This window comes from Ixodes scapularis, unplaced genomic scaffold, assembly GCF_016920785.2.
Source record: "Ixodes scapularis isolate PalLabHiFi unplaced genomic scaffold, ASM1692078v2 PGA_scaffold12__126_contigs__length_90152505, whole genome shotgun sequence".
NCBI lineage: Eukaryota > Metazoa > Arthropoda > Arachnida > Ixodida > Ixodidae > Ixodes > Ixodes scapularis.
In genome coordinates this window covers 29,538,630-29,552,164 of record NW_024609838.1, presented here as the reverse complement: position 1 = coordinate 29,552,164, position 13,535 = coordinate 29,538,630, and the positions used below count along the sequence as shown (strand labels likewise).

Sequence of the window (13,535 nt, the reverse complement as noted above, 5' to 3'; positions counted from 1 at the left end):
GAATCCGGCGCGTCCTTTGGCGCTGTATTTTCTGGGGCCACAGAGACGCGAGATAGTGCCAAGGGTGTCTGGGAACTTGCTCCCGTCGGCCGAGCGGCCTCCCCTGTTTTTTAAAAGAATGTTAGCCTTGTGGAGACAGTTGAAGTTCCACGATCCCGAACTTGACGTCTGGGCAAGCCCGGCGGTACGGGTGATGGAGGAGTTGGCGATTGCGCGAGTTCCACCTCATAGACGCAGAGGGATGGAAGGGTTTCCCTGGAATAGTATGACAGCACCGAGGATACCGAGCCACGTACAGGAATTCCAGTGGAGGAAAGGGTGGGAGGTGCTCCCGACAAAGGATAAAGTCCGAAGGTGGGGGAAGGATGTGAATGCGTTGTGCCCTAATTGTGAGCACATAGAGAATTGTCAGCACGCATTTACCGAATGTGTCGTGACGCGCACCTTTTGGAGGGCGATAGATTGCGGGTTTCGAGGGTTGAAAATTTTGTGGCACCGGGAGCGGGGTTCATGCCCGACAGGGAACTTTGCACAACTGTTGGTGGCTGCAGGGGATTATGCCTTGTGGAAAAATAGGAACCAGGCGGTGGTGGTAGGACGAAGACAACGAGCCTTGTGGCCGATTTTGGGTAGATTACGAGCCGAATTAAGAAGCCATCTGGAGCAAGAGCTGTTCACTTTGGGAGAGGAGATGTTTTTAAGAAGGTGGTCATGCCAATTTGTAGACGTGATGAGCGGCCACGTGGCGCTCAAGTTCCCACCCTTAGACTTTGTATAAAATTTTAGGTTTTGAGGATGGGTAGAAACTACCCCCATCCAATCCTTTTTTAAGGTTGTAATAGAGGTAGGTGGTACGCCAATTAGCTAAGAGTTTACCTGTACCTCTGTGTGGACAAAGACCGAAGTGATGTGAGTGATGTGGAAGTGTTTGTAAATTATATGACTTATGTTGGTGAAAATAAAATTTTTCAACCAGGAAGAGGCGCGGTCATTGCATTTCGACCATCCTGACGCCTGCCACTATCCCAAACTGGGGCAGATGGGGCATGCAATTTTCGGTAGTGCGGGCACTGCGTTCGCGCTGCCCCGTTTAGAATAAATCCAAAGAAAGATGGGATGGTGGAGAAGTTAACGCTCTTTTAAGCGATAAATCGTGACTCTATTCATCGCATTTCACTTTCACTTGTACAAGAAGCTGATCGTCATGCCGCTGTGCACAAACACGAGATATGTTATGTCTAGTCAGACGTTGATCACAGTGAACGCAGCGTAGCGCAGAACATGCGCCTTTCAATGATCGGGCAGTTGATATCTGCGATCGATTAGTGCCTGCGTGCGCTGCGCTACGCTCTTCACTGCTGTAATTAATTGTGGTCTGGATTTTCCCCGTCTTATGGTTTAGCGTATGACGCCGTCTCGTTGGTGCACATGCCAGAAATGCCCAGACCCCCGCTGCCAGGTTCATGATAGTAAACTGCCACTATACTGCGCGTCACTAGTTCCGTGCAGTACGCCAGCACAGGCCGTGGCAACGCCAGGCGAGAGGAGGAACGCTGCATTGCCCTCGTCTACCGCTTCTCTCTCTCTCTTCTCCTGGCCCCTTCCCCCGTCTGCACTGCACACAACTAGTGACACGTTCGTTCGCACGAAACCGTATCTCAATGATAATGTAGTCATTGCGCAGGCGAGCTGGTGGATGTTAACCATTTTGCTCTTAGCCCGAGACTGAGGCAGGATAAGAGGAAAGTTTCAAAGTAGAAGAAGAATGAACAGTCGAGGACACGACCTGCAGCTAGCCTTTTTTTTTTTTTTTTTTTTTCATTTGCGTGTTTCTAATTTACGAAGTTCAAAAGTTTGTGGAACTTTAAACAACATCTAACATTTTAAGCCGATTTTCGGCCCCTGCAGGAAAACACAGCAAACCTTCAACAACATCGACAGCTTGGAGCTTCACGAGAATATCTCGAACCGGATCTCTCACGTGCGGCGCCATTTTAGAGCGCGTCGGTGGTTCAGTGGTAGAATACTCGCCTGCCACGCGGGTGGCCCGGGTTCGATTCCCGGCCGACGCAGTTTTTTTTTTTTTTTTTTTTTTTACGTTTTTTTTTTTTTTTTTTAGTTTTAACAAGTTGTTATTTAGTGCGAGTGCGCACTAGATAACGACTGTGACCACCGTACGCTTTGTAATTTTACAAGCAAAAACTGACCTGTGAAATAGGCCTTTGATGAAAAGTCTAGATTGCTACTTGCAGGCATCGATTTTTACGGTCCATTTTAGATTGAGCCTGGTGACTTGGGACACCATGTATCTGCGAATATATACAGGGTGTCACAAAAGAAAATTTACCCGGTCTTTTCCACCGCAAAAATAAACTACACAGGTCACAACAAGATGCCTACAAGATGCCCGATCCGATAACTTAATCAAAAGTTATAAGTGATTTTCTGATCATTTTAATGGGAAAATGGCAGCCGACGGAGCTTTAAAACACATGGGGCTCTATGGCACCAGAAACCGAAAACGGGCAAAAATGGGCTTCATTTTCCCATTGAAATTTTCAGAAAATCGCTGAAAACTTTTGATTAAGTTGATGGATCGGGATGAAACTTTGGCATCTGGTTGTTACCTCTAGCTCTACCTTTGTTCGGAGAATGAGCTTTCGGCGATGCCTAGTTTATTTTTACGGTAAAAAAGGTCGTGTAAATTTTCTTTTGTGACACCCTGTATATACCGGACACTGAGAGGCCCAGAGTTGAAATCCTGACTGCTTTCGGCGGGTTCGTAAAACTGATTTTTCGATTCATTGGATTAAGTAAGGTTCATTCATCTGCATACGTTCGTTTATATATATATATATATATATATATATATATATATATATATATATATATATATATATATATATATATATATATATATATATATATATATAAACCTGGATAAAAAAAGGCACTCACGAGTGCGTGAGGAACAACGGGAAGAGGCGATGCGACTTGAAGCCTTTCGGGCCTGGCTTTTCAGTCAGTCGCAAGATTGACCACTTCCTTGTTCTCTTCTTTTAAGCGGTTCAAAAAAAAAAAAAAAAGAGGGCACGTGCAACGCTACGGCAATATCAGGTGCCCATTCTTATTGTAATCATTAAAAAATTATATATATATATATATATATATATATATATATATATATATATATATATATATATATATATATATATATATATATATATATTTGCTCGTGTCGCATTAAACGATTAAGCGGAAAAAAAGTGCGGCACCGATTAGAAGATCTATATTAAATATCAAGAAAAAACGAAGGTAACATTCCTTTTGATCTGTTAAGGCCCTTCGGTTCTAGTGTATTACATTTATGAATAAACTGAGATTCCTTTTATTTACGGTCTCTAGTGGCTCTAAAATTACCTTGAAGTATAATAAAACTGAAATCTGAAATACCATTATGATTTGCGGAATCCAAGTGACGAGAAACTGGTCCTGGTACGAGTGTAAGAACATTACTTTTATGCAAGTTCATACGTTTTCGTACACTCGCTCCAGTCTCTCCTGTGTATTGAATTAGGCACTTCTTGCATTGAATTATATAAATTATATTTTCAGGATTACAGTTAAATGGGTCATTTATTTTCCAAGTAAAATTGTTTGCTGTACTTCTGATGCAGTCAGCAACCAAAATACTTGAACATAAGTTACATTTATTATTGTCACATTTTACGCAACCAACAAAAACAATGTCACGTCCAATGGAATTTCTTGATTGTCTAAAAATATCCGTAAAATTACGCGGTCTCTTGAACGTAATACCTGGTGGCTGCGGAATTATATTTTTCAAGCCGAAGTGTAATATATTCATATGACGTCTAAGGGTTTGGTAGTTGGGATTGACAGGATAAAATGAGTCGTAATTTATAGTTATTTCGTTTTTGTTTTTGTAACAGACTATCACTGCGGGGAACCATTTGGCTATTCACTATCGAATTATTTATTAATGCCAATGGATATATCCTCTATTTATAAAAACTTCACCCAATGTGCGAGCTTTCTCTTCAAAATCAGCGTTTTCCGAACATAAACGCCGCAAGCGTAGCATTTGACCATGCGGTATGCCTTGTTGTGTGCGGGATGACAACTTTTATAATGGAGGAATTGGCGTCTCTTTGTGGGCTTTCTATATAATGTCGCTTTTCAACTATCTCCTGTGATCTTAAATTTAATATCCAGAAAGTATATATTTCCATATCAGAGTGTTTACAGGTAAATTTAATATGTGGCTTGAAATTGTTCGCAAAATTAATGTAATACCCTGACTCAGGGTTCTTAAGGTCTTTAAATAAATAAATAAATTCAATAAGTTTGTCCTCTCATCTATTCAATATAATAAATATATCATCGAGGAAAGGTTTAGAAAAAAAGTGGTTTGTGTGGGACGGCATTCATAAAGCGTTCTTCTAATACCATCGTATAAATGTTTGCATATATTATATTGCATATACGTATATTAGCTTTGCTTTAAGACCAGGAAAATGAAATAACGGACTACACGACACAGATACTCGTTGTCTCAGAAAAGGAAGCTCTGGGAGCAAAAAGTTGCCACTGAAACTGCAAATCAAAGTACCCGCTCCCCCCCCCCCCCCCCCCCCCCCAAAAAAAATAAATAAATAAATAAATAAATAAACAATAAAATATACGTTACGGGAGCCACCGTTGGACGCTACAATTTGTCACAATCCTAGTGGTTGGTTCTACAAGCGCCAGAACAACAAGAAGCCATAGAACTAAATGAGAGCTTCACAAAAATTGTAACCCAAAGAAATAAACAATCTTAGAAGAGAGACAATGGGCAATTTTATAAGGTCAATATTAATATTTTTATATAAAAAAGAGGTAAATTGATTACCAAGGAATACACTGTAGATCCACAGTTCCCAGCTACCCCTGTCCTCCACAAGTTATGTTGTTGTTCTTTTGTCTATTTGGTTTTACGCAGTTCGCAAGGCGAGGGAGTGAATAAAGAGTCTGTTGTCCCTCTCTCTTTTCTGCCTGCTTCCCGACGTTCCTTTTGTTTTTCTCTCAGTCCAAAGAGTCAATAAGTTCATGGTCTCACGCAAAAAGTTGCCACTGAAACTGCAAGTTAAAGTATCCCCCCCCCCCCCCCCAACTCTAAAAAAAAAAAAAAATATACGTCACAGGAGCCACCGTTGAACGCATTGAGGTATGCAGCAGGAAGGGATGGGGAGAGACAAAACTGTGCCTCTGTTCTTATCGGTTGCATTCTGCAGCATATTATTCACTCACTCTGACTTTAATGCTCATGTTCTGTTGACAACGTGCTACAAGGTGCGATTCGGTCCGGATCCCAGAAGGAGAAAAAAGAGTATCTTCTTTTGGAGAAGACCAAGCCCATGACTGGCAAAACTGTAGTCTGCATGGTCGGAAAACGAATCCCAGCTCTCCTGGTGCAGACCCGGGCACTCACACAAAAAGAGATGCAAGTATCCTATGAGAGGCAAATCGCTGCTCTGCAAAACTGCTGTCAGAAGTGGGATTCGAACCCACGACCTGAACGCAGCGCCTTGGACCGCTCGGCCATCCTGACGGGTGGAACGTTACATTTTTAAACGGTGCTCCCAACTTATTAATTATAGCTGTCTTCGGACTCAACCAGGGCAGCGAAGCTACCGGCAGTCAAGGAAACCTAGGTAGAGGCCGCCAGGAGTCATGATGACGTCACGATGACGTCAGGAGCTAATTAATATGCTAATCACCCACTCTGGCCATTAGGACAGGTACAACCCAGAGCCTTTTATACTGGGGCTGTCGTACAACCGTTAAGGCCCGTTCACACTCTTGCGTCTCTTAAAACTGGGTTCCTTGAAACCTCTTACAACGATGGATGGATGGATGGATGGATGGATGAATCCGGCTGAGCCCTTTGGATCGGGCGGTAGCTTACGCGACCTAGCCATTTTGTTTTACCATTTAAACTTAGAATATTCAAATGTGAAATCTATATTCACTCCGCACTGCAAAGAAAGTGAGGCTATAAACCCCCTTGCCATCAGTTAAAGGGACCATGAAATTACTTTTTTACTTTTTCCAGATAACTTTTACATTAAACCGTCAATGTTCACTGAATGCCGAACAGGCATCCGTTTTCGTCTCGGTTTATTAACTTCTACACAAAAAAATTAACGAAATATCGACTTTTTCTTGACCGCAAAAGAAGCCGTGACGTACGCTGCTTCCGGAACCGGAAGTTCTCTCGGCGGTAGGAGATGGGAGCGTTAGCGGCGACGAGTTGGGGTGCGCCGGTAGGTTTTACTGCGCCGATGTCACCGACGTATTTTCTGAATCGGCGCCTCTCATCGCCGCATCGCAGCTGAGCGAAATTCAATGAGATACGTTGCGCTACAGCGACAGCATGGGACTAGTCCCATACACCGGTATGCCTGTTGGGAAGTGCAGCGAGTCTTCCGGTGAAGACTTCAGAAGTCAACCCAACTGTCATTGTTGGTAAAAGACGGCCAGTGTCAGTCGTTTGCAAAGCGACGTAGATGGAAACAAATTGCCGCGGCGTTTTTCGCGGTCTCGGAGATGCAGGAGCGAGCCGACGTTAAAAAAGATACGTTTGAACTACGAGTGTCAGCAAGAGCCGCGTAAATACCTGTTCACACTCGGAGCGGACGCGCGCGTTTGATGGAAGTGCTGTATTCGCGCTGTTGGTAAGCGCTTCGGGACCGATCTTTTACGATTGCAACTCGATACTGACGCGACACTCGGCAAAGAAAGGTTGGACCGGTATTGCACGTATACCTCCCACGAACTGTTACAGCTCGACAGTGACGTGCAGTCTGTCAGTATAAAAATGGCATACCAATAACAAAGAGTACATACCGTGTTACGAAGGTAATCCATACAGCGTTTATTTCAGCTCTATATCACACAAAACAAGAAGAGAGAATCGACGAGGGTCTCTTTTCGACGAGTGTTCGTCAACACTGCCTCGGAAAACAAGGGGAAGAGATTGACCTCACCTCTTAATCTAAAATTGAGGTCAGCGATCAAACTATAATACGGGAAGGGTCCACAAGGGTCGCGCGGGCATATTCCATTCAGCACGCCAGCCGGTCGTAGGCAGGCAGACGGTCTTGCGACGAAGCAACGCTGCGCCGAGTCGGAGTGCCTGCTGTCGGAGCGGGATTCGCGGCTGTTGTCGCTCTTCTCGGGTGTTTGTGGATCCAGCGTTCTTGTTCGTCGTGGTCTGTTTTAAGTACATTTTTTTTTTTCTTGCTGCTTGAAGTCGGCACGCGCGAGATGAACACATAGAAAAATAAACGTTCAGTCAGTCAGAGTTTTGAGAGGAAGGAAACCAAAGGAAATAACCGTTCTAAGTCGGCCCTGCCCTACTGCGCACGCGCAGTAGTTGCTTCGTTTACCACACGATAGATGGCGCTTGGCTCTCAGCATTATCAAATTTGGCAATTTTCGCCACACATCTCTAATTATGCTACAAAATGTGGATCTGAATATTATTTAACAAAACTTTTAGGAAACATTCGCCGGCTATTTATTGTTTACGATCGCGGTGCTGGTGAGGTAGGCTCTTACCCAATAGGCGACCTGGATTCGGCTGACGTGCTCCATTTCCGCGCATGCATCGTAGTGAACAGGCGAAGGAAGGAAGGCGCAAAAGAGTCCAGTTTTCTTTTAAAAGTTCTATAGCAAATAATTTTTTTGGCTCCCTAGTTTTGTGTTTTTGTGTTTCTTTTCACACCTTTTACGACGTGCGGTGGATGAAATTCGATTTTAAAATCATTTCATGGTCCCTTTAATAGAAAATACCCAGTTTTGTCTCGCTTTCTGCCACCATTCACTTAATCTTTGCTTGGTAATCTCTACAGTCTTGAAATCCACTCTCCCTTCGCCGTCTCTAAAACCCAATGACTTTATTAAATCTATGTTGTCTTCGGTAGGCATAGGGTGAAGCCCTTTACAGTAGAGTATCAAGTGCTCAGCCGTCTCGTCCTCCAGTGCACATTGTATCCACTTCCTGGTACTTCGCAACGAGGGGACACACTGGCGCCATCTATTGGGTAACAGTGTAAACTTGGCGGTCCGGCATCTTTTCTATTTCTCTCGCGCATTATCCTTTCTGTCTTGGCTCGAAAAACTTTTTTCGACGTTATAAACGAGCCTTTCTCATAGGTATTACGCACGTTTGACCTCGGAAATCCCCCAAAACCTTCGCTCTTGTGAAATGTAGTTCCAGGGTCACCGCATAGATGGCGCCAGCGAGCCAGTGTGTTCTTGCGTCCTGAGAAATTTTAAGGGGTTTCAACAATTCTCGTCTCTCTCGGTCGTACTCGGTAGCAAGAGTGTGAACGGGCCTTTAACATCCATGTTTCATCGGAACGCTCTTCCATCGCTCAAGCGTAGAGTACTTGTTTCCACCGCCTCAAAACGTGGCGCTGAAATCGCCAGTCTGGACGATGATGAACGGGTGCTGTACCAGCTGCACAGTGCTCGGCAATCTGCCAGCGGTGCTACAACATTCATTCAGGTTCATCGCCGAACGTGCCAGGCTCAAGTAGTGTTATGGCAACAGCGTGCTCGATGGGCACGATTGAGTTATAAGTAGGGTGCAGGGATGGGCAAACTTCATGCAAATATGTATCGAAATGCAAATACAAAATACTTCGTCGAAATGTATTTAATTACAAATCTAATTGCATTTCCAAGAAAGCATTTAAGTACAAGATACAAATACAACCAAATGTATTTGGTCTCCTCCAAATACTTTTCTAAATACATTCCTCAAAATTTGCGTCAGCGACTTCAGGGCACCTGCAACGGGTTTCTGGGTTTCTCGTTTTAATTTTGCATTGCACACTCGGGAGTTAGTGTGCGAGGCTCTAGTAACGTAATAGAAATATAATCACAAAAAAAAATTTAATCAGCTTGGACGTAGTAGGTGAAAAAAGTACAGAGCTTCAAGCAGCTTTTTTTGTCGATTACATTTTGGTATAGACCAACAAAGAACCGAGACGACCAAGACGCGCAGCACTAGCTAGAGAATTTTTATTGTTGCAACTCGCACCAGTTACAAAAATCTGACGACCAGCGCATTTAGAATGTTCCAGGCAAAAAATATGGATGGAAATCAGGCGGAAAGCATCACAAGTTGTCACAGGCACTTATTTAGCCAGCCTGCCTGTGAACGTCGATTTCGTCACTATTCTTGCCCTGGACTAGCACCGTAATCGCAAAGTCATCAAACGCTTGTGCTTGATTGAGAGACACTGCACTCGGTGCAGGACGTAGTTTTCTTTCTGCTCTGGACAGTGAGAATAAATTTGAGGGATGTATTTTCGCCCACAAAATTGTATTTAATTACAATTGTATTTGAAATACCCACGTTTTAGTATTTAAATACACACGTCAAATACATTACCCAATTTGTAATTAAATACAAATGCAAAATACACAAAGTATTTAAAATACGTATTTCAAATACTTGTATTTGAAATACTGCCCATCCCTAAGCGTGGAACTTATGCTCGACACTGCATCAGGGTGTTTGGCATAGTAAACTTTTGGCATAGTTTTGTTTTCGTTCCCGGGGATCGACAAGTAGGTGTTTTCTTTCCTTGCTTGATTCTGTCCTTAATTCGAGCAGAGTGCGGATTTCGATAGTCACGAAGTGCTTTGGTCCTTCTTATAAAAGGTGGATGTTTTATACGAATGCCCCGAAAGATTGCAACATGTCTGTTGTTTCTAAGCTCATCTCCAGAGGAGCGCAGGTGGAACTCGCGTAGATTCACGAACGGATTGTCTCCAGATATGATTTTTAAACCCTGATTCACGTGGTGCGATTCTCATTGCAATTTTTATTTTCGACGTTGCCACGTTGCTTGGTCGCGCGGGTGGCTCGGGCTGCAAAACAGGTGTTCGCTCACCACTGATATTTTTGTGCAACAGCGGCGGGGAAAATAATGTACTTGTTAAAAAAATAACTGCCGGGGTGACAGAGATTTCCCTCTGGTGGGGAAATACAACCACTAAAATTGCGGCCTTTTTTTTTTTTTTTTTTTTTTTGGGGGGGGGGGGGGGGGGGGGGGGGGGGGCAAGCTATTGCCATTTCGGCTGGCAACGCCCCTAGTGGCAGACGTAAAATCTAAAAACTCCCTCCCTCTTCGCGTTTTTGTCTTCTGCGTTTGCTCGTTTGCTTCAGTACTTCTTTCGCTCGAACCTCTTGAGCGAGTTACGATTAGTGGTCGGGTGAAACTCCGGAGGTTCGGTTTCAGACTTTTTCGGAAGATTCCGAAACTTTTTTAGACGAAATGTCACTATCTAGCCAATAAGGCGTTGTTACTTTTAGTTTTCTGGGCGTTTTGAGTGATACAGACGTAAATTCGAACAGTTTTTGACGTAGAACTACGTCTTTGACCGCGCTTGGAAAGGGGTGCAAAGTTCGGAAGTCGATGTTACGAAAACTTGGCCACGGAGGTGACATCACACGTGCGGTGCCTGCTGCCGAGAATCACGCAGCGCGCACGCGCGTCCTTTGTTATCTCCTGGCTTGCACGCACTTCAACCTACTTCAACGCCACGCGCTTCTGTCTGATCGAAACGGCGATAGACGCCGCTCCTGCAGCCGAGATTTTGTATCGTTTATAAGCAGTTTGACACCGGCTTTACGCAACTCTAAAGCATGGAACATATGAGCGGTGAAAGTGGGCGCCGAGTGGCACTCGCCGCTTATAGAGTAACTCTATAGGCCCTGCCTGCGGAGCATATACAGTGACTCTAGCCGTTTGGCATGCCACGTGGTGGGGTGCAGTGCATAACTCGCTCTAAACAGCTGTCTTTGTACATGAAGGCAAGCTTTGTACAGAGCACTTACATCGCATAACTTTATAACTTTGCGGCTCCCGTGAGGTTGAAATCTTTTCGACAGATTCGGTGAAGCAAGAACTTTCCTCCGAGGTTCACTTTCTGTTCTAGAGGGAACACTGAAAGGCTCTCGCCAACCGCGCGGACTTTTCCACAGGCGTAGTAGCCTGTTAGCTGCGGCGTAGCAACAGCTTGGGACGGGTCCATATCACAAGAGCGAATGACATTTTAGCGAACGGCGACATTTGAGCGAATGGTCGTTTTAGCGAATAACGGGGGCGCGCGTTAACCCATCCGTCGCGCTGCGCTTTACGCCGCTTCGCGGCGACAGTCTGCGGCAACTCATTACAAAAATATGAACTCAAGCGCGAGACACATAGACGGCAGAATCGTCCGATCCGACGTCCGATCCGACAGTACGAACGCCGCTCCGAATCGCCGCACGCGACAGTTTGAGACACACGCTTCCGAACTTGCATGCGACACGACTATCCGTTCGGCTCCGCCCAGGAGATCCAAGCACTCCAGCGGAGGTCCGCGTTCACAGATCTCTGGTTCTAGATTGACGGTTTCGCTCACACGAGCGAAGTTAGAAGCTCGTTCTCGTTAGCGCGTGCATTCTTTGCCGAAGCCGTATTTCTCGAATGGGTCAGCGGGATCCACGCTTCCGGCTTCCTTCCCCCCGCCGTTCGCTTCGTCCCGCCAGACTCAGTGCGTCATCATGACGTTCGCGCTAGCTGTGTTGTCATTGGCTGGACGCATCCGACAATCCGTCCGCCGTGCGAAACTATCTGGCGCGTTGGACGCACGTCGGATCGCCGATCCGGCGTCTGAAGCGACCAAATTTTTCGGATCAGCCAGTCGCATTGCCGGATCGGACGTCGGATCGGATGGTTTTTTCGCGCATGTGTCTCGCGCTTCACTTGGCCCACCCGAAAACGCCGCTTCGCGGCGTGGGACTATTCGCTAAAGTGTCGTTCGATGAAACGTGGGCGTTCGCTAAAACGGCATTCGATCAAGTGAGTGCCTCCCGCTTGGGGACAGAGGTCTCGATCGTAAGTCCAAAACCGAACTGGATGGCATGTGACGAGGCGCGGCGGCTTTTGAACGGACGCAGCACCGGCTGCAAAGGTCTCTGGCGGGCAATACCATGCGACACGCTTAGCCACCGCTTACGTCACCACTTCGTTTCATTTTATCTTTCTTTCGATTGTATTAATGAGGGGGTTAGCGCGAACGCAGACCCCCACTACCAAAAATTGCATGCCCCATCTGCCCCAGTTTGGGATAGTGGCAGGCGTCAGCACGACCGAGGTGCAATGGCCGCGCCTCTTCCTGGAGACACCCCCTAATTGATCAGGGTAGTCCCAGCACCAGGTAAGTATGCCTTTATAACCTTCGAAAAAATTAACGCTACATAGACCTGCTACCATATCTACCCGGTGACTGAGTGGACTTGTATGGCGTTGCTGTTTTAATTTGAAGTTTTATTAGGTTTAATATAAAACAAGGTAAACAAACGGCCATATTAGTTTCATCCCTTATATGAAACTTTTGATATTTAATTATGAACTTTATTTTATTTATGTTTTCCGTTTATAATATCATTTAAAATTCCACGAGCGCCGGCTTACGTGGCGCCATCTATGAAAAGACGATGGCACTATTGTGAACGTTGCCAACACTGCTGGCGGTGGCCGGTGGGCCATGGCGGGATTGTTACGCCGTCATACTTACAAAACCCCAAACCAAAGGGGAAAAATAATAAAAAAGAACAACGCAACGACGTCTGTGTTTGAGACGTCGTTGTGAAGTCTTCTTTTTCTTTCTCTTTTTAGTATGGCCGTTCAGCGTTTTGGTTTTGAAACCCTTCTATTTTGTGCAGATGATGGCAAATGTTATCCCGTTTCTGTTCCCTACCAAGAAAAAAAAAGTAATAGTCGCAAATCTAGGTGGATCTAAGGAACCAATTACTTAAACGTGAAATTATGTACTGGAAGTGCGCATCCAGTTAAAACAAGTTCGTTCAAGCATAGCGTAGGGTTTCCTTGTTTTGCTTGCGCATGGCAAGCCTTGTCACCTACGAACTGGAAGAGGCCATCACTACCCTGTGTCAAAAATGATTGATCACCGAGGAACATTCGATTCATCGGTATCTTATATAAGTTTTAATGAAATAAATGTCAGAGCGCAAACGATGTGGTGTATATTAAACATGAATAACAAAAAAACGAGACTGTAGGTACGATAGACACTTTTTAAAGTCTAAAGTTATAACTTCCCCGTGTAGACCGGTGCCTGCACACAAAAAGAGATGTGGAGCTTCCTATTTGGGGGGGCACAGTGCCACTCTGCAAAATTTATGTCAGAAGTGGGATTCGAACCCACGCCCGGAAGACCGGACTGCGACCTGAACGCAGCGCCTTGGACCGCTCGGCCATCCTGACGACGGAATGCGACATTTTCAAACGGGGTTTCCAACTTATCATTCTACCAACTGATAGTTTCAGTGGTAATCAAAATGGCTAACAATGATCGCCACTGACTTTTGAGTACATTGGTGTTTTCTTATGTTTCCGGTGCACTTCTGTGGGTGTGAAGGGAAAACTGTAAGCACCAGAAAC

At 45.0% G+C, this 13,535-nt stretch overlaps 4 non-coding genes across 4 annotated transcripts; 2 read left to right on the top strand and 2 right to left on the bottom strand.

Annotated features, from left to right (window-relative positions):
* Window positions 1-935: 935 nt before the first annotated feature.
* Window positions 936-1,091, top strand: LOC120849291. Its single transcript, XR_005717899.1, has one exon. It is a non-coding gene; the product is annotated as a U1 spliceosomal RNA (small nuclear RNA).
* A 910-nt stretch (window positions 1,092-2,001) lies between these two features.
* Trnag-gcc lies at window positions 2,002-2,072 on the top strand. Its single transcript has one exon. It is a non-coding gene; the product is annotated as a tRNA-Gly (tRNA).
* A 10,060-nt stretch (window positions 2,073-12,132) lies between these two features.
* On the bottom strand, window positions 12,133-12,296 carry LOC115313066. Its single transcript, XR_003917295.2, has one exon. It is a non-coding gene; the product is annotated as a U1 spliceosomal RNA (small nuclear RNA).
* Window positions 12,297-13,274: 978 nt separating this feature from the next.
* Trnal-cag lies at window positions 13,275-13,358 on the bottom strand. Its single transcript has one exon. It is a non-coding gene; the product is annotated as a tRNA-Leu (tRNA).
* Between the last annotated feature and the right edge of the window lie 177 nt (window positions 13,359-13,535).